At 37.5% G+C, this 19387-nt stretch overlaps 1 pseudogene across 1 annotated transcript; it reads left to right on the top strand.

Moving 5' to 3' along the window:
- The first annotated feature begins 3940 nt into the window (after nt 1-3940).
- Nucleotides 3941-16133, top strand: LOC309625094 (adiponectin receptor protein 1 pseudogene; annotated as a pseudogene). Its single transcript has one exon. The product of its transcript is annotated as an adiponectin receptor protein 1 pseudogene (transcript).
- Nucleotides 16134-19387: the final 3254 nt, after the last annotated feature.

The raw sequence follows: 19387 nt of genomic DNA, 5'->3' as shown, positions 1-19387 counted from the left end.
TGGAAGCAACCTAAATGCCCATCAACAGACGAATGGATAAAGAAGTTGTGGCACATATATACAATGGAATATTACTCAGCCATAAAAAGGAACGAAACTGGGTCATTTGTTGACACGTGGATGGATCTAGAGACCGTCATACAGAGTGAAGTAAGTCAGAAAGAGAAAAACAAATATCGTATATTAACACATGTATTTGGAACCTAGAAAAATGGTACAGATGAACCGGTTTGAAGGGCAGAAGTTGAGACACAGATGTAGAGAACAGACGTATGGACACCAAGGCGGGAAAGCCGTGGCGGGGTGGGGATGGTGGTGTGATGAATTGGGTGATTGGGATTGACATGTATACACTGATGTGTATAAAATTGATGACTAATAACCTGCTGTATCAAAAAATAAATAAAATAAAATTCAATAAATAAGTAAATAAATAAATAAATGTCTGTTGGCCATAAAACCACACACACACACACAAAAAAAGTGAAACAAATTTGCTATTGCCAAAGGAAAAAAAGCAAAGATAGAAACATTATCTATCACAAGAATCAAAGTGTCCTAGGATTAAAACAGACCGGTTGCCAAGGTATTGGATCAAATACGATATTATAATAAGGCAAAGCCACCTCAAGCCCTGGGTAAATTCTAACACATTATTATATAAACTGAAACATCTGCCTTGAGCAAAAACAAAGAACATTTAGCCAGCAAGTGTCAAGGGATATAACAGAAATAATAACTGAGAGATACTGTAGAATTTTCTCTATGTTTTCCATTAAGACTAGATGAAGGCATATCTTCTGTGGAAAGTTTGAATGTGATTTTCCATAGTAGACTCATTAGGTAATCTCTCAAAGCCCTATGTCTCTGTATGATATTAATGTACTAATTCATATCAAATATCTATAGGTCATACTGTAAAAGTATAATTAGTTTGGTTTTATGGCAAAAGTTGGTATTCAGGTTTTCATACATAGAAAATAAAAGCTATATAATAAAAACTCTTGAATCTTTAATCATTAAGATTTTAGGATGTTCTGTAAAGCTTATTGTGTTATATTTTGATACATATAAATGCATGAAAATAAGTACTAAGTAACTTATACTGTACACAGATGTATAGATGACATTGAGGAACAAATTAAGTGGAAATCAACAGACATATTAAATTTTATTCTCTAATGGTCTGATACCTCTGAATAATGGAAATCCACCAATTAAATTAAAAATATAAAAGATTTAAAAATTTTTCAAAAAACCATAAAATATTATGTAAATCTATATGTAAATAGAGATATATATTACAAGCAAACTAGTTCTAGGGAGGCTAGAACAAGACAATAAGGTGACATTTTTCTATTCTGGGGTAAGGAATACTTTCAAAAAGAGGCAAGTTTTCAAAAAACTTGTAAGCAAGAGATGAAATGGCAAGAGGCAGTAGAAATGCATGGAATACTAAAAATTATACGTGTGAAGATGGTAATGAGAATAAATGAGCTGCATGCTGGTAACAATACTAAAACTTACCTTAATTGAGTTGTGAATAAAATGCTTGGAAAAAAAGTTAGGGGGAAGAAAGGATTAAAGGCCTTGATTTTAGAGATAGTAAGGGTTGAATCAAGGCAGTGATACAATTATAGTAGTTCTTAATATTTTACTTCTAAGTAATAATGTTTTCTTAGAATATTTTGAATGTATTTTGAAGTCTAGAAGCCAGGTAGTTGCTATAATAACCACCTAATAATCAAAGCTTAATGAAAAGCAATTTCTATGAAAGGGACAAAGGAGAGAAGGAGGTTAATCTGTTTAACATTAAACACAAAAAACAAAGAATTTGCTTCATGGTAAGGATTAGAGATACATCCCCAGAAAATGAAGGAGAAAAATAAATAATGCTGCCAATGTTTTCACTATTGGAAACTGTAAGGGTGTTGGTACAAATGATAATGAAGGGGAGAATTCTGGTTGGACAAGCGATGTTAAATCTGTATTTGCAATCTCCTATTAGCTCATTATCTATTGCAGCAATGTTCAGGAAACACAAACGGGTTTAATTTTTCAAGCAGGGGAAAGGATAGCAATTTAAAAAACTAAACAAATGAATTTGCTGCCATCTTGTGGCAAACTTGGAAAATACAGTATGTTTTAGTATTTTTAAGAGTCTCCAAAAGATTTTTAAACATATTCCGCTAAACTGTTTATTTAAAGGATTCTCACAAAGCCATCCTACTTGGTTCACAAGTAAATTACATGTTTTCTATATCTATTAAATTTAAATTTCAACTTCATTAGTAGTGAAGTAGAGAAAATATTTACGGAACACATATTCCAGTGTATTAATTTTTTTAATGTTTACACAAAAATTCATAAACCAAGTAAAAATGCATTTCGATGACACACTTCTTTGTAATCACCTTCATGATCTGGGGCAGAAAAAAATAACAGGAACAGGAACCTTTGTGGGTATAAGATAATGAGACATGCTTTGTAAAGTAACGTAATGGTACTGAAAACACTGATCTCTAGCTTTTCCTTTATATTCAATATCTCTATGACTTAATGAAAATTACTTAGTGGTTGATACCTTTCCTTCTGTGTGAATCTGTCTCACTGACGTGAGGGTCACGTGAGATGACATATATGAAATTTTGAAAACTGGAAAGCTCTACTTAAAAATTAAAAGATAATTAAACTAAACATAGATAAGGCAGAAGATAGTGTTGGATGTGTGCCTAAGTTGGGAAGGGAAAGTGAATAGAAGCAAGATATTTTTCTCCATGTGGAGCTGAATTAGAGCAGCTCAGGATATAGAGTATTTATTTCTAATAAATATCAAACACCTGTTATGTGAGAAAGCTATTAAGAAAAGTTAAATGCACCCCCAAACACCTTACAGTCTAATGGGAGATACAGCCAATTTTTTAAAAAATTGTAACAAAAAGATGTGAAAAAAAAATGCTAAAGTAAAATGTTTGCAAAGTTCAGTGAGAGGTTCGTACATAAGTATGGATCCATTATTATCTTTATTTAAAATTATAATAATAACTTTAGATTGTGGAATAAGGCATAGAAATTAATTTCATGAAATAAACAGTGGCTGTGGCTATGTGATGCTAATGGGGAAAAGCTTAAGTTATGCAAAAATTCCAAAACATCTATGTATTTCATACAATCGGTGTCGATTTTTTCTTCAGGGAAAATCATGAATTTCAGTATTTAATACAGAGTAAAAGAAAGCATCCACTAGATTAGGTGCATTCAAGAACCCTGAGACTCACAGATACTGCCTCAACCTTACCAAAGGCCCCTGGAGCAGGTCCACTGAGCAGTATGAACCCACTGACTCACTCCCAGCATGAATTAGGAGGACTAACCCTAATCTGATTGACAATTTTTATTTAACATCTTGGGGGGGGGGGGAATAGGCTAAGAGGTAAAAGAGATACAAAGAAGTATATTGATCCCTTAAGAAGATAATTTCTTTGAGAAAATAAATCATGCCTATACCATGTCTAATAAAACTGGTTTTTTTGTATCCTGCCACATACATGGTAACTCTTCTAAAAGAAATATAAATCCAATGCTAGTAACTTGAAGAAAAATGTTAATCTATATGTAACAAAATGTTAAAATGGGCATTTTGACCAGCAAGATAAGACAATAGATATCGGACACCAAAATGAGGTGTTCAATCAGGATGCAAAGATTCATAGAAAGAAAGTTGCTTCTGTAGAGCTGCAGAGCCTCTTTTCTGAAATATTTCAGGAAGGATGTTGTATTAATCAGAGTTCTCCAGAGGAAACAGAACCAACAGGACAGGATAGACTATATATGTGTGTATATATATATCATAGATATATAGATAGATAGATAGATATAGATAGATATAGATATATATATATGATAGATAGATAGACGATAGATAGATAGATAGATAGACAGACAGATATGAGAGAGAGAGAAGAAGGAAGGGAAGGATGGAGAAAAGAATTTATTATACAGAATAGGCTCATGTGACTATGGGGGCTGAGAAATCCCGTCATCTGCCGTCTGCAAGCTGGAGGCCCAGGGAAGCCAGTGGTAGTTTCAGTTCAAGCCTGAAGGCCTGAAAACCCGGGTAGCCGCAGTACAAATCCTGGTCCAAGTGCAGGAGAATACTGATGTTCAGCTCAAGTAGTCAGGCAAAGTGAACAAATTCTCTCTTCCTCCACATTTTTTTTCTATTCAAGCCCTCAAAGGATTGGATGATGCCCACCCAAATCCGGGAGGGCAATCTGCTTTACTCAGTCTACCAATTCAAATGCTAATTTCACCCAGAAACTCCCTCACAGACACACCCAGAAATAATGTTTAGCCAAATATGTGGACACCCCATGATCCAGTCAAGTTGACGCATAAAATTAACTATTACAAATATATATTTCGTAATTTAATTTTTTAGTTTTAGAGAGATAGTACACTGTATATTATATAATACCCTCAGTGGATACTATATATCAATATTTCTGCAGCAAAATGTATGCATATTCCCACCCAGTGGGATAAGATTATAAATAGCGTCATGTTAGTTTAAGAGAGGTATTACTTTCAAATAAATATACAAGATAGAAGACATCTATATCTATATATATTTATATATACAGATATATAAAGAGAGATATATATAGTAGATACATATATAGAGAGAGAGATGTTTGTTCATTATTTTTTTTACAACTTCTTAGATTTCAGAATTATAGATAAGGATTATAAACCAGTAGTCAAAAGCCACATATACAATACTATATCTTTTATCTCCACGGGGAAAAAAAACAATTTGAAAGTGATTTCTTTGGAGAAATGGGAGAAATAGGATAATATGTCCTAAACCAAAGTCTAATGAGAGAAGTTTCCACAACAACTCTGAGGAGACAGATATGCCCCTTTCCTTAGGAGGATATGATAGACTGGCACCCAGCTCTTGTCTGGAAAATCTAGAAGGGAAGAGACAGATCATCTGGAAGAAGAGGTAGTTGCATGGAATTCAGCCTGCATTCCCAAAATTTGTCAGGACAAAGTATGCACACGGACATGTGATTCTTCTAGGTCCTAAACAGCAAAATCACCTAGATGTGTGTATCAGTTATCTACTGTTGTGTAACCACACCAAACTGTTGCTTAAAATAATAAAGTCTTATTTCCTCCCTGCTTCCCTTTCCCACCCTTTCTTCCCCTGCCTCATCAGGGTTGGGAAAGTCAGTAAAATAGGAAAGGAAGGGTGAAAATAAAGGCTTAGAAAGAGAGAAAAAGGAGCAAGCCCCCTTCTTAAACTTTGTATCTGCAAAAGACCCCAACTGGGGAGAAATTTAACTTTAAATCAGATTTGAAGTTTGATTATAACATGGTACTAGGTACTTTTAATTACAGGATAATAGCTATATTTGAAATTTAAAATGATCATAATTTTTTCCAAAAAGAGATCTGAAAATCATGGACGTGCCTGAACTTCCATTCATGCGAGGGAATAACTGCCTCTACTGAATAGTCAAGCGAAGATGAATGACAAAAATAAAGATACTTTCTGGGTGGCTGCTTTTGTTACTGATCTTGAGACTGGAGCTTCAACATGTATTTTTGGTAGTGAGAGGTGTAATCCATATCCCGTGAAATGTTGGTTCAACACATTAATTTTTCTTAAAGAAATAGTGAAGAATGAGAGTCCTACATTGCATAATACCACAAAATATCTTGAAAATTAGCTTTATCCTTGTCCTTCCCCAGAGTTTCATATCTCATGATTCTTGCTCAAATCTCCCCTGCCTTAACTCTATAAACACTGTGGCTCATTTGTCTCTCTTCCTGACTCTCCTGTTCCTAAAACTAGTATCTCCTTTTTCATCCAGGGATGGCTACTTGCCAAGCACCCATCCACATCCACACACATCTGATTTATAAAATGATTCTACAAGTGTTTATTTGGAAGGAAAATTTATCCTGCATTAAATTTTGAAACCAAGCTCTGTAGGTACTGAAAGAAATTCACTGAATATATTAAGAAGATTATTCTGATGGCCATGTGCAGGATGGCTTCAATAAGAAGGTTTTAAAAGATAACAGCAGAATTCAAAGTGACCTAGAGAGAATAGGGATGATATTCAGTTATACAGAAATTATAGAAAATGATAATTAACAGCATGGAGAACCATGCTCTGCAGATGAAAGATGATAAATGACTAGTCACAGCTAAGGAGAAAACAGTCTACTTTTAGAACATTATAATACTCATAAGTAAATATAATTTGAAGGAGATGTATTTGTATTAATCTAAGTTTCAGAAATTCAGGCTTTCTCAGATGTCAATATATTGTTACAGGTTCAGAAAAGATGGTAAGACTGCAATTTGAAGATGTTATCTTCATTAACACATTATTTTAAATAATTGTCAAAATACTCTAGATGGGCAAAAGCAAGATCCCAATGGGTCAAATTATCAAGATTAGCCATTTACATTGATAAAACTGTCAAGCTCTTCATTTAAATTAAATTATTTATAATACACATTCAGAATTGTTTTATGTTTATAGAATACCACCATACAAATCGTTCAACATTCAATCCCATTAGAAAGTATTAACAGAGCATCTACTATATAATCGGATCTTTATCGGGCACTAAGAGATATTGGTTACAAAACAGAAATGGAGCATGACTTGACATATTGTAGTCTGGGATTATGACAAATAGAAAATTATGACGCTCCAGTACATGTACCATAATAGGGGAAGTACGAGATGAACTGGGGGCACATAGGAGGGAATCTAATCCATATTTGAGAGAAGAGTGGGAGTCAGGGAAACTTCCAGCAGCAAGTTATATTTAAATAAAAACTATAAGACCCAACATTTAAAAATAATAATGATATAAATGAAAAGTAAATAATAATTCGCATCAGATGGGATGCATATGCAAATATCTAAAGACTAAGAAATATGATGCATCTTAAGAATTGAATCTGTGTGAAGAGAACAGGGAAACGTGACAAGAGGCAATGCTAGAGAAGACACAGCTGCATCATGAAGTCGGGCTAATCAGTCACTGGGGGTGTTAAGCAGAGGCTGACGTCATTTGATGGGCAGTTTTGAAAGATCACTCTGGTTTCAATGTTGAGGATAGAATGCAGAGAGCCAAGAGAGGAAACAGAAGTCACGGGAGGAGGTTGTTAGAAAAATCAAGGTAGGAGACAATAACAACATGGAGTAGGCTGGTGATAGTGGGAAAGAGAGAGAAATGGAGGGACTCAAAGATAGTCTAGAAGCAAACAGATTGGGAAATAACTGGAAGTGGGGATGAGAGAAACGGTAGAGAGGGTGGAGGACTCTTGGCCTGATTGCTCTGTTTTCTCTGAGAAGTGGAGGCAGCACTCTGTCTCTGGGATGATTCTGAGGGTGGAAGGAGCAGGAGCAGGCAGTGTTCAGACACGGGTTTGAGGAGAGCAGTGAATGGTGTGTGGTATCACCATGGAGAATGTGGTCTAGGCCTCAGCAAGAAAACACACAAAGGTTACCAGTGAACACTGATTGCCTGATCATGTGTTGAGACCTGAATTTAGTGTGGAATCATAAAGTGACTAATTCTTACCTTATATTCATCTTTTTTTACCCTACAAATGTGTCCCTCTTTTTCAGCGACCCCTCTCTTAATGGCATCACCAAGTCTGCAACTATCTAAGCCAGAAACATGAGATTATCTACGACTCAAATCTTTACTTTCTATCTCCTTCATTTCTCAAATACGTCCATGGTCTCTACTTTGTTCGAGGTCACCTTTAGCCCAGCCTGGATTCCTGTGACAGCTTCCTGGCTGGCACTGCCTTTGGCCTTGCTCTCCACTGCCACGTCATAAGGTGACCCTGCGCTGCCGGCACGCAAGGCTGCCAAAGACTACCACTGCCATTCCACACGTGATCGTTGTTAAAGGGGGTAATGAGGGCTGCGTCAGAGAGACTTTGAGTCCACTTTCTTCCTTTAACCCTTCCAACCCTCACCACCTCTCTTACCCATCAGCTATCCATTTTGTGGTCTGCCTAAGAACAGGAAGGACTGAAGTAGACAGGGCAAGGAAAGCTGGACCTAGACCCCTTACTGAGTGCGAGAGAAGGAAATTCTTGCTCATTCTTGCTGTCTTACTGGGGCTTTGGACAGAGGTGACTGGAGGAAGTGTTCACTATGCTGAAGAGTGAGTCCACTGAGAAGCCAGGACACCACTCAGAGCAGAGGAGAGCACCAGCCTTAGCTTTTGAAGGATGATGTGAAGGTGCAGAGTGATGCCTGTTTACTGGAACCCAGTTCCATCACAGCTCAGTCTCTGGTGACTGAATGGTGAATATGTATTAATTTATCGTCTCAGATGCTTTCTATGTGTCAACTTACTTTGCTCATACTCACAACAGGTGACATGGCAGCTTTGTTCTTTTCCTGTCATTTGCTTGTGCTTGGAATAATAATTTTGTCTTCAGTCTTGGGGTTTTTTTTTTCAGGAAAATTCTTATTACCTTTGCCCATTTTGTGAGGATTGGTTTATTTAGAATGAGAGAGTACAGCCATAAATCCACTTAAATGGGCATGGATACACTGTAAAACATTTTGTACCACACACTGTATGAACAAGAGTGAGGGCTTTGCCATGCTCTCCCCCCACTGTGGAACGTCCTCTCCTTCTAAAAATCCTCAAGGGCACCGAGAACACCAGTGTCGAGTCAGAATACACATTTAAAAAGTTTTACTTATTTCTACTTTGTAGACAGAAATACACAAATTGAAGTGGTAATATTTTCTTCCCACATTTCAATGAATCGTTCCATTCAAACCCTGGGATACACAACATGTCAGCCCATTTGGAGACCACTATAGTAGGGGTTAGCCAGGCTGTGGGAAAAGAAAGCAGTATGTGCAAAGGTTCTGAGGCAAGGGAGAGCATTTTAGTGCTTCTTCTTTGGAGAAACACTCTGTTATGTACTCTGAAGCCAGAGTTCCTGGGCTTAGTTCTGGCTGTGACCGTGAGCAAGAAACTTGCATTGTCAGTGTATTAGGGTTTGTTTGTTTGTTTACAAACTAGGAGTAACTGTGTTTAATTGATAGTGTTATTTTGAAAAAAAATAATGTCTTGGAATATCATTTCATGTTAATTTCTTTTTCTCACTTCCATAAGGGGAAGTGATGACTTTTCCCCAGTAGGAAAAAGGTTTCAACATTGCTTTAGGGAGAAGTATGACTTCTAAAGTGAAAGGAAGAAAAAGATCAAGATATAATCAATGCTTGTTTTTGTTTTTATTTTAACTTCCAGAACAGGCTTTTTAGAATAAAGAAGGAAGAGGAGAAGGAGGAAATGGAGGAGGAAAAAGAGCTTTTTACAGCCAAAGGTAATAAATCTGGAGAGACTAGACGAAGACCTAGATCATTCTTACCCATACCTCCTTGGAGAATAGACGAGTCACCTGAGCTTATGAGGGAGGATAGAGGAAGTTGGCAGACAGGGTGAGACTTTAGTGGAAGTCAAAAGTGGAAGTGGAGGGAATGAATGTGAGAGGCATGGGTGGAGAGGAATGGGGTCAGCATACAGAGACTCAGAAACACTTTCAAGGGCCTAATCTTTGAAGCCAGCACCAGGGAGCACTAATGTTTGCCCAGACAGAGAAGTCATGCCAGCTGTTCATCTCCTCACTGAACAGTGTGGGCCTCTGGTCAAGAGGTGCCTACCTGAGTCTTTGCTGAGCTCCATGCAGACTGCCACTGTCTTTATGTGCACTCTCTTTTGAAAGTCCAGAATATTCCAAGATTCCCAAAAGGTAAAGAAGAGGTTCTTAACACCCAGGACAGTGGGACTGTTATAGAAAAGAACACCCCAGCACTGAGCCATAATTGAGTAAACTGAACAATGGGAAATTCCATTTGGTATAGCGATCATCATCATCATCATCGTCATCATGGTGACTAACATTTTACAGAGGACTATATTATCAGGTGCTGTACTACTAAATACGTTCTATACAGTGCATCATTTAACCAGGGTCTTAATCTCTATGCTACACTGCTCTTAACATCTACACTCTACTCCCTCCCAGATAAAATAAGATTGTAGATGTAAAGTATTAACACTGTTCCTGGTGTATATATTGCTTGCTGATAATTATGACTTCAGTGTCATGGGAGGGGATGGCAGAAAATAGGGAACAGGTTGTTATCTGCTGTTAATACTGAAAAAGTTAAGACTGAATCTGAAACTTTTAAGGTTCAAATGTCAAAGTTCAGAGAAGTTTATTTCATTCTTCTAGTTGATGTATGTTATTTTATAATTCACAGATAGTTCAGTCTTCTAACTTAAAGCCTGAACATAAGAAGATGGAGCGAGAATGTAGTTTCTCTTCTTGCTCAGTGGTTCTTGTTTTTTTAATCTGTAGGTGAAAAGAGTAAATGACTACTGAGGGTTAATGTTCTCACCCCCATTTACTTCCTCCACCTTAAAGATCTCTTGAATCATCTCTAAACCCTTTCCCAACATTTTCCCCTTTGAGGTGCTTCCCATTCCTTAGTTATCCATTGATCAAAGATAATTTTTCTTCCACTTTGTTCCCAAGTAGGAACCTGACTGTGACTGGTGAGGTTGAAATGAGCACAGATGAGGAATTAGTAACACAATCATGCCTCACGTTTAAGTGATGTCCTCCAATCCATGTCTGAATTTTGGATGCATCTCTCAAATAATTCCACAGTAGGGAGGGAAAGAGGCTGTTATTTACTGGTCTGCCAAAACCTTACAATATACACCACCAAAATGCTGGAAGAGTAGTGTATGCTTTAAGAATATTTCAAAATTATAATTAAACATTTTAAAATTATATAAATAATATCAAGTAGGTGCTTTATAAAATGCATTTGTTCGACAATCATTTACTGAGTCCCCATCACATGCAAAGCACCAAGGATAAAAGGATGAGAAAAACAGACACAATCCCTATCACTATGGAGCTTGGAGTTTAGTGGGAGAGACAGATATTAATCAACTAAGCAAAAAATAAATGTGAAACTGCAATGGTGACACTCATGAAAAAGGAGTGTTACATGGTATTTTGAAAGCACATAAGAGGGGGACTTGAGCTAGTCAGAAAGGTCAGGTCAAGCTTCCCTAAGGAAATGGAAATTTAGTTCAAATCTGAAGGAAAATCTTTCCACTTGAGGGGACTAGCATATAGTCAGTGCTCACAGTGTAGGTCTCAATTGTATTATTTCAAAGCTCTGCTCTCTCCCCTTCTGAGTGAATTTATTTAAAATGAAAACAAAAGCACAGATATACATATCTAAGATACACATATCCAATCTAAGACCATTAGATTACAATGGTCTTAAGAAGCTCCTTTCCAAAGTAGCTAGCAGGGCAGAACATCTAATCCTGAAGCTAGCTAAGAAAAATCTTGCTCAAAATATCACCATCAATGGACCAAAAATCAAATGTCAGTATGGGTCATCACCCTGGATATATAGGGGTTAGAGTACGAGTATTAGGAAAATACAGTAAACTGTAGCTAGCAACAGGAATAAATAAAACATTGGAAAGATAAATTGACTAATTTCGACGTTTCTGAGATATATGTGTTTTTTGGAATTCCAACTATTCCTCGTGTTTGGGCATAGCCTTAGAGAATGTGTTCATTAACTTCTACAGACTTATCTTGACACATAAATACTAAACTCTGCTTATTTCCTAGGATGAAACAGTGTCTGCATCTGCACATGCAGCTGTATCCAGCAAATCATTGAACCCTAAAGGAAACAAAAAAAAAGCCATGACCTCTGCAGAACAGAACCAGAATCTTTTCCCAACAAACTCATGCTTACAAAAACAACTTCTAAAATAAGTGTTATATATGCCAGGGAAGCACCATGGTTCAATTATGGTATTTATCTGTTCCTTTAAGATAGTGTTAATTTCCCTATTTTTGAAGTCCCTATGTAGTTGTAGACTGCAAGGTTATTTTGATTATGTAATAATTTGTAAATGCAATAAAATGCTATTTTGAAAGTATTGTGCCCCCTGCCTGTTACTGCTCCCCAAAGCACCTAAATAAACTTTATCAGCGAGCATTTCTTCCAATTGCTATTTACCAAATGAGATACTTGAGCTAAAAAAGAAACTTTAATAAAGCCAAATTTAAAATTGCCATGCTTCATTCTGTGCAAGCATGACATTTAAATTAATAGCATCCATCTCCATCCCTTAGGACATATAATTTTTTAAACTACAGATGGTGTATATTTATTTTTGCCTTTCTTTTTCTAATTCAGACACATTGTTATTGGGAATTGTGAAAAAGTGTCCTTGTAGTTGTTCTACTTCATCACCGCCATGTTGATTGAAGTGAAAAATTAACATGGATTTAGGGAAGCCCATTATATCATTAAGGAACTATCAAGAAAATAAATAGGTGATATATTATCTTTAATCCATGAGCAAATAATGTCCTTGACACTTTTCTAAACCAGTTCTGATCATGAAAAGGGAAACATATAAAATGTGTTTCACCTGTATCAAAAAGTATCTCAGCTTCTAGGACACTTGGTAAGCTTTATAGTGAGAGAAATATTGCATAAAAATGATATCACACCCTATGTTTTAGCTAGTTATACCTAAATCCTTTGTTGATTATAGGCCATATAACTTCAGGCAGACAAAAGAAAAATAATCCCTATCATGTTGAATGCCAGTCTGTGGTGTTTATGAGTACCTCCTGCTGTTTTAAATGACTCAAACATCTGTCAGGTGTGCTACATTATAGCCACAGGAAAATCTCAGTACAGGTTGTGTGCCAGGCAAAATGCTTTGTCTAAGACCTTGTCAATCAGACTGACGGATGAGTTCAGTATTCTAATGAGTAAGATTCTAAATATGTTTCTCCTTTGCCAAATCTCCGGATCACATCAGGAGGCACAAAGCTCAGGCAATTGGAAGGAATAAGATCATTTTTAAAGGACCGTATTTCTCCTGACTCATACAAATGTGTGGGTTTTAAGCTATCCTGGTGAGATAGTCTCCTACCCCTTTGTAATCCTTTTTTATATGCTTCATTTAACAGACTAATTTCCGTTTACTCAAAACAAATTAATTCCAAACAATTTGCAAAGGCTACCATACTTCTGAAGAGCATTAGTTACTTTTAGCTTTACATTTTGCATAGTACAATGTCTACAATCAGTGGGTTTGTAGACATATCATTTAGTGAATTATATTTTAAGCTATTCTAACAGTAACTAAGTCAGATGAAATTGTTTTGGTGGAATGGTATATATGTGTTCCATTTAGATAATTCATAAGTAACGAATCCAACCACTTTTCTCATGGCCTTTCATATTCTAATATAAAAACTGAGTGTTTTTTTAAACTGACTTTGGGGAGAACATTACAGTAAACATCCCCTATGATATATAAACATGTTGCTTAAAAATTGCATAATATTTGTATTAGACTTATAAAGGTACGTCCTATCCTTAATAGCAATGTTGTAAAGGAGTTTCATATTTTGTAAAATTGACATTCAAAGTTTACTACTTTTAAACTTTACATAATATTTAACATGAATCCTAGTAAATTCTATTCCAAACAAGGCAAAAACATATCTTTAATAGGAACATAGTGAGGTGAACAAAGATAATAAAAACAATCAGCCATCGGAAATTAAAAATCAATCTCTTCTCTATTCAAAATGTTACACTATTTAATATAACATTTGGAAAGACTGAGAATATAATTTCTTTCCAAGAAGACAACTAACATTTTGGTTAATGCCCTCAAAAATTACATAACCCATATATTTAGCCTTTACAATTAAGCTAACATAGTTCTGAAGCCAATGATTTAGCAATACATTAAAAATAAAAATTGTAATAGTACTTATGAGTAGTAAATATCGAGATTATTAATCACAAAAGGGGATTTCTTGGATCCGGGCTGCTCGGCCGCAGGCCGCCTCCAGCGCCGTGGGATGTAGCGCGGGGTCCTCAGTCCCCAGCAGAGCTTGTCCCCCGCCTGTCCCCCCCCCTTTCATCACAGGGAACTCGCTGCCTCCTGGGGCTGAGAGACCCCACCCTTTCCCCAAGCTGAAGCCGCAGGGCATGGAGGTAGATGTCTTCTCAAAAAGGACCTGTGGTGGCCCAGGGCAATGGGGCTCCTGCCAGGAACAGGGAGGCTGACACAGTGGAGCTGGCTGAGCTGGGACCCCCGCTACAGGAGCAAGGCCAGCGGGGCGTCACCAGCCGAAGCAAAGCTGAAGAAGAGCAGGCATGCCCAGGGCCTCAGGAAGAGGAGGAGGAGGAGGAGGGGCGGGGGCTGACACTTCCCCTGCAAGCCCACCATGCCACGGAGAAGAAGGAGGAGGTTGTGCGTAAGGTCTGCGAGGGGCGCTGGAGGGTCATCCCGCACGACGTGCTCCCCGACTGGCTGAAGGGCAAGGACTACCTGCTGCACGGCCGCAGGCTGCCCATGCCCTCCTTCCGGGCCTGCTTCAAGAGCATCTTCCGCACGCACACGGAGAAGGGCAACTTCTGGACCCACCTGCTTGGTTTTGTGCCGTTTCATTTGCTGGGAATCCTGACCATGCTCAGACCAAACATGTACTTCATGGCCCGCCTTCAGGAGAAGGTGGTGTTCGCGATGTTCTTCCTGGGCGCGGTGCTCTGCCTCAGCTTCTCCTGGCTCTTTCACACCGTCTATTGTCACTCAGAGCAGTGAACAAACTGGATTATTTTCCAGCCCTTTTCCAAACTGGATTATTCAGGGATTGCCCTGCTGATTATGGGGAGCTCTGTCCTCTGGCTCTATTACTCCTTCTACTGCTCCCTATAGCCACGGCTCATCTACCTCCCCATCGTCTGTGTCCTGGGCATCTCTGCCATCATTGTGGCCCAGTGGGACCAGTTTGCCTCTCCTAAGCACCGGCAGACAAGAGCAGGGGTGGTCCTGGGGCTTGGCTTGAGTGGTGCCGTGCCCACCATGCACTTTACAATCGCGGAGGGCTTCGGCAAGGCCACCACGGCGGACCGGATGGGCTGGTTCTTCCTCATGGCTGTGACATACATCACCGGAGCTGGCCTTTATGCCACGTGGGTTCCTGAGCGCTTCTTCCCTGGAAAATTCGACATATGGTTCCAGCCTCATCAGATCTTCCATGTCCTGGAGGTGGCAGCTGCCTTTATCCATTTCTACGGGGTCTCCAACCTTCAGGAGTTCCGATATTGCCTGGAAAGGGGCTGTACTGACTCCCCCCTCCTCTGAGCCGCCCTGCAAGGGCGCAGGAGGAGCTTGCCAAGTGCTTTTAAAATAACTTCTCTGCTGAAGTGAGAGGAAGAGTCTGAGTTGTCTGTTTCTAGAAGAAACCTCTTAGAGAATTCAGTACCAACCGAGCTTCAGCCCACTTCACACTCACTGGGCAATAAACTCTCCATTCCCTCGCTGAGAACAGTGGGGATGGGCAGCCGCGTCCCCCTCATTAAGGCAACTACTGTCCCCTCACAGAGACATAGCTTTGAAGCTCATGTTGACATTTTACCCCTCCTCCAACCATTCTGGGGAAAATGATGGACTGGGACTCTTCAGAAATTCTGTTTCTGGAAGAAACTGTCCCTCCCTCACCCCAGTCTTGACGTTGTAACCTGGCTTATAACAGGCCATCCGTTTTTGTAGCACACTTTTGAAAAATACTTATAACCTCGTCCCATCTTTCTAGGGCCTGGACCTGCTCACAAAGCAGGAAGAACAAAGCCACCAACTTTTACACAGCCCGGCTAATCATGGAAGTATGTGCAGGCTTCAAATAACTTGAGTTTTAATTTTTTTCTTGGCAGAGTAATGTAAAATTAAAGTGGGGAAAGATATTTAATACTAAGCTTTAAAAAGAAACCTGCTATCATTGCTACGTATCTTGATGCAAAGACTATGATGATAATAAAAGAGTACAGAAGACACTTGGCATTCAAAGAAAAAAAACACAAAAGGGATTTCTCTAGGTCATTATTTACCCATTCATTCATGTATTCATGTTATCACAAACACTGTAGAAATACTGAATAAAAGATACATAATTCCTCCTCTTGTCATTTTAAAAATTCTAAGCCTCTAGCCAGATTTTATCATGTTGCTGACTGAGTCAATTCATGGATCAAAATTAGAGTGTCCATATCAATGTATATCAACAAAAAATATTTACATCATGACAAGACTTAATTTTTAGTTTTCAAACCTTTTGCTGATTAAAGTTATATATGTTCATTGTAGAACATTTAGAAACAAATAAAAAGATAAAATAATTAAAATAAAGTCATCCATAATCCTACCACTCACATTTATTGAAAAGACACCCCATCTACTACACTGTAGAATCCTAAGTCAGCTGACATACATATATAGTCCACATCTGATCTTTGTATTCTGCACCAGTAATAGAAATACGAACAAAATACCAGTTGTGGAAATATGCATAAAACAATTGATTAGGCAATTCAGAAAAGAGGCTAACCAAATTGCCAACACATGAAAAGTTGGCCAATTTCATGAGTTATGAGGAAAGTTAAAACAATTTAATATTCTCCAGAATGGCTAAATGAAAAGGAGAGAAAATTCCAAGTGCTGGAAAAGATTTGGAGAAATTGAACCTTGCTTACATTGCAAGTAGGAGTGTATATCAGTATAAGGACTCTGAAAATTGTTAGGCAGGGCCACCTAAAGCCCCCAATTATATGCACAGCATTTGATTCAGCAATGTACCTCATAGATATAAATATACTCAACAGAAATATGATATATATGTTCACCAAAACTCATATACAAGAATATATATAGTAGCTCTATTCATAATAGACCCAAACTGGAAACATCCCAAATATCTAACAAAATCTATCCAATAGAATCGATAAATAAATAGCAGTATAATGATCACTGATAAACTGTATTCTCTTCAGCAATAATAATGAACAAACTATACCCAAAACAACGTGAAAGTATTTCAAACATACTGCTGAGTGAAAGAGAACAGATACAAAAATTTAAAACATGCCAAAGTACTGCACCAAAGGCATGATGCTCTGCCCAGATTCTTCTCCCTTATCTTCCTTATGGAACAAAAGCCTTAAACTGCTGGGTAAAGGGCAGCAAATCCTGTTGTCCTATAGGGTTAGTGGAGATGTTCTCTTTATAGTACTGGTGTATCTGAAGGAAGAAAAAGGGACAATCCCTCTACCCCTGAGGGTGAATAAAAATAAATTCTGGGCTGGAAACTACAACTGGGGGAAAGAGGGGAGGATCAGTGAGAAAGCCCTCCTGCCCCCCAACCAGAATTCAGGGACACATTGCCTAAGATTGATGCTGAACCAGAACAATGAAGAATGTCTTTCTCTTCCTGCCTCCACCACCAGACTAGCAAGCATTGAGGAACAGCAGTCTTCTGCCTGGAAAGGGGCAAAAGGGTAAAGAAAGTCTCTATCTGATGTACAAGTTCAAAGGGAAGACCTAAAGCTGAGAAAAAAAGCAAATATTGAGAAAAATCTTGTGGCAAACCAGACCCCATCTTAAACACAAGGAACTGAGAGAGGAATTTGAAGTCTGTGTTGTACAGAGGATAATCATAGCAACAAAATAAACCAAACACACTACAATTCCTGACTGACTCCACCCTTTGCACCAGGGGCCTAGCCAAAAAAAAAGGTGTACTCATTTTTAGGCATAAAAATCTATTCCCCTCCATCTCTGTTTTCCTATACAAGATGTCAGCTTTCAACAAAAAATTAAATGCATAAGAGGAAGCAAAAAAATCACTTTCAAGAGACAAAACAATCAACAAAACAAGACTTCCTAAATATGAGAACTATAACACAGAAAAATTTAAATAACTATAAGTACGTAAAAGGCTTCAGTGCAAAAGGCAGAGAACATTCATGATCTGGTAAGAAATTTCAGCAGAAAAAGGAAACTAAAAGGAAGATTTAAATGCACATGCTTGAAATGAAAAACATGGAAACAAATGAAGAATGTCTTTGACAAATTCATCAGTAGACTTGATACAGCAAAGAAAACAATCAGTGAACTTGAAAACAGATCAAGAGAAATAACAGACTGAGCCACAAACAGGAAAGACCAGGAAAGGAAAAAAACAACACAAACAAACAACAAAAACAGAGGAGTGCATACAGAGCTATGAGACAAGATCAATAGCCTAGCACCTATGTCATTAAAATCTTAAAAGCAGATGGAAAGGAAACTAGGAAAAGTAAATATTTGAAGAGATAATGGCTGGAGATTTTCCAAAACACAGATGCAAGAGTCTCAGTGAACATTAGGCAGGACAAATATAAAACACATGCACACCTAGACTTTTCATATTCAAACTACTCAAAAGGGAAGAAAAAGAAAATACCTTGAAAAAAGCCAAAGACTAAAGGCACATACACAGACAAATATCATATGATATTGCTTATATGCAGAATCTACAAAAGATGATACAAATGAACTTATTTACAAAACAGAAACAGACTCACAGATTTAGAGAACCAACTTGTGGTTACCAGGGGAAAGAGTGGGAGGGAGGGATAGATTGTGAGCTTGGGATTGATATGTACACACTGCTATATTTAAAATAGATGATGAACAAGGACCTACCACATAGCACAGGGAACTCTTGCTCAATACTCTGTAATAACCTAAATGGGAAAAGAATTTGAAAAAGAATAGATACATGTATATGTATAACTGAATCAGTTTGATGTACACCTGAAACACACATTGTTAATCAACAATACTCCAATATGAAATACAAAATGTTTTTAAAATAATAAATAAAGGCACATAACTTATAGAGGAACAAAGATGAGAATTACAGTAAACTTCTCGTCATAAACAACGCAAGCCAGAAAACAGTATAGTGATATATTTAATGTAGTGAAAGAAAAAAACTGTTAACTAAGAATTCTATACTCTGAAAATATTTTTCAAAAATAAAAGGGAAATAAAGATGTTATCGGGGAAAGAAAGATTTAGAGAATTCATTGGCAGCTGATTTGTATAGTAACAAAAGTTAAAGGAAATATTCCAGCCAGAAGAAATATGATACCAGCGAGAAAACTGTATCTACATTCAAGAAATAAAGAACACAAATAAAGAAATGTCATAAATGAAGGTAAATATAAAATTCATTTTTTCTTATTTTCAATTGTTCTAGAAGATAAATTACTAATCCCCCCCCCAAAAAAAATAGGGGCTTTGTACTGTACATCTGTAGCATATGTACAAGCATAAGTTTCTGCAATAATAGCATTGCGGAGGAAAGGAAGAAATTTAGAGTATCCCCTTTTGTGATCCGTATACTGCATAT

This window comes from Balaenoptera borealis (genome assembly GCF_965194805.1).
Source record: "Balaenoptera borealis genome assembly, chromosome: 3".
In the NCBI taxonomy this organism is placed as follows: Eukaryota; Metazoa; Chordata; class Mammalia; order Artiodactyla; family Balaenopteridae; genus Balaenoptera; species Balaenoptera borealis.
This window is presented reverse-complemented; position numbering and strand designations above follow the sequence as displayed.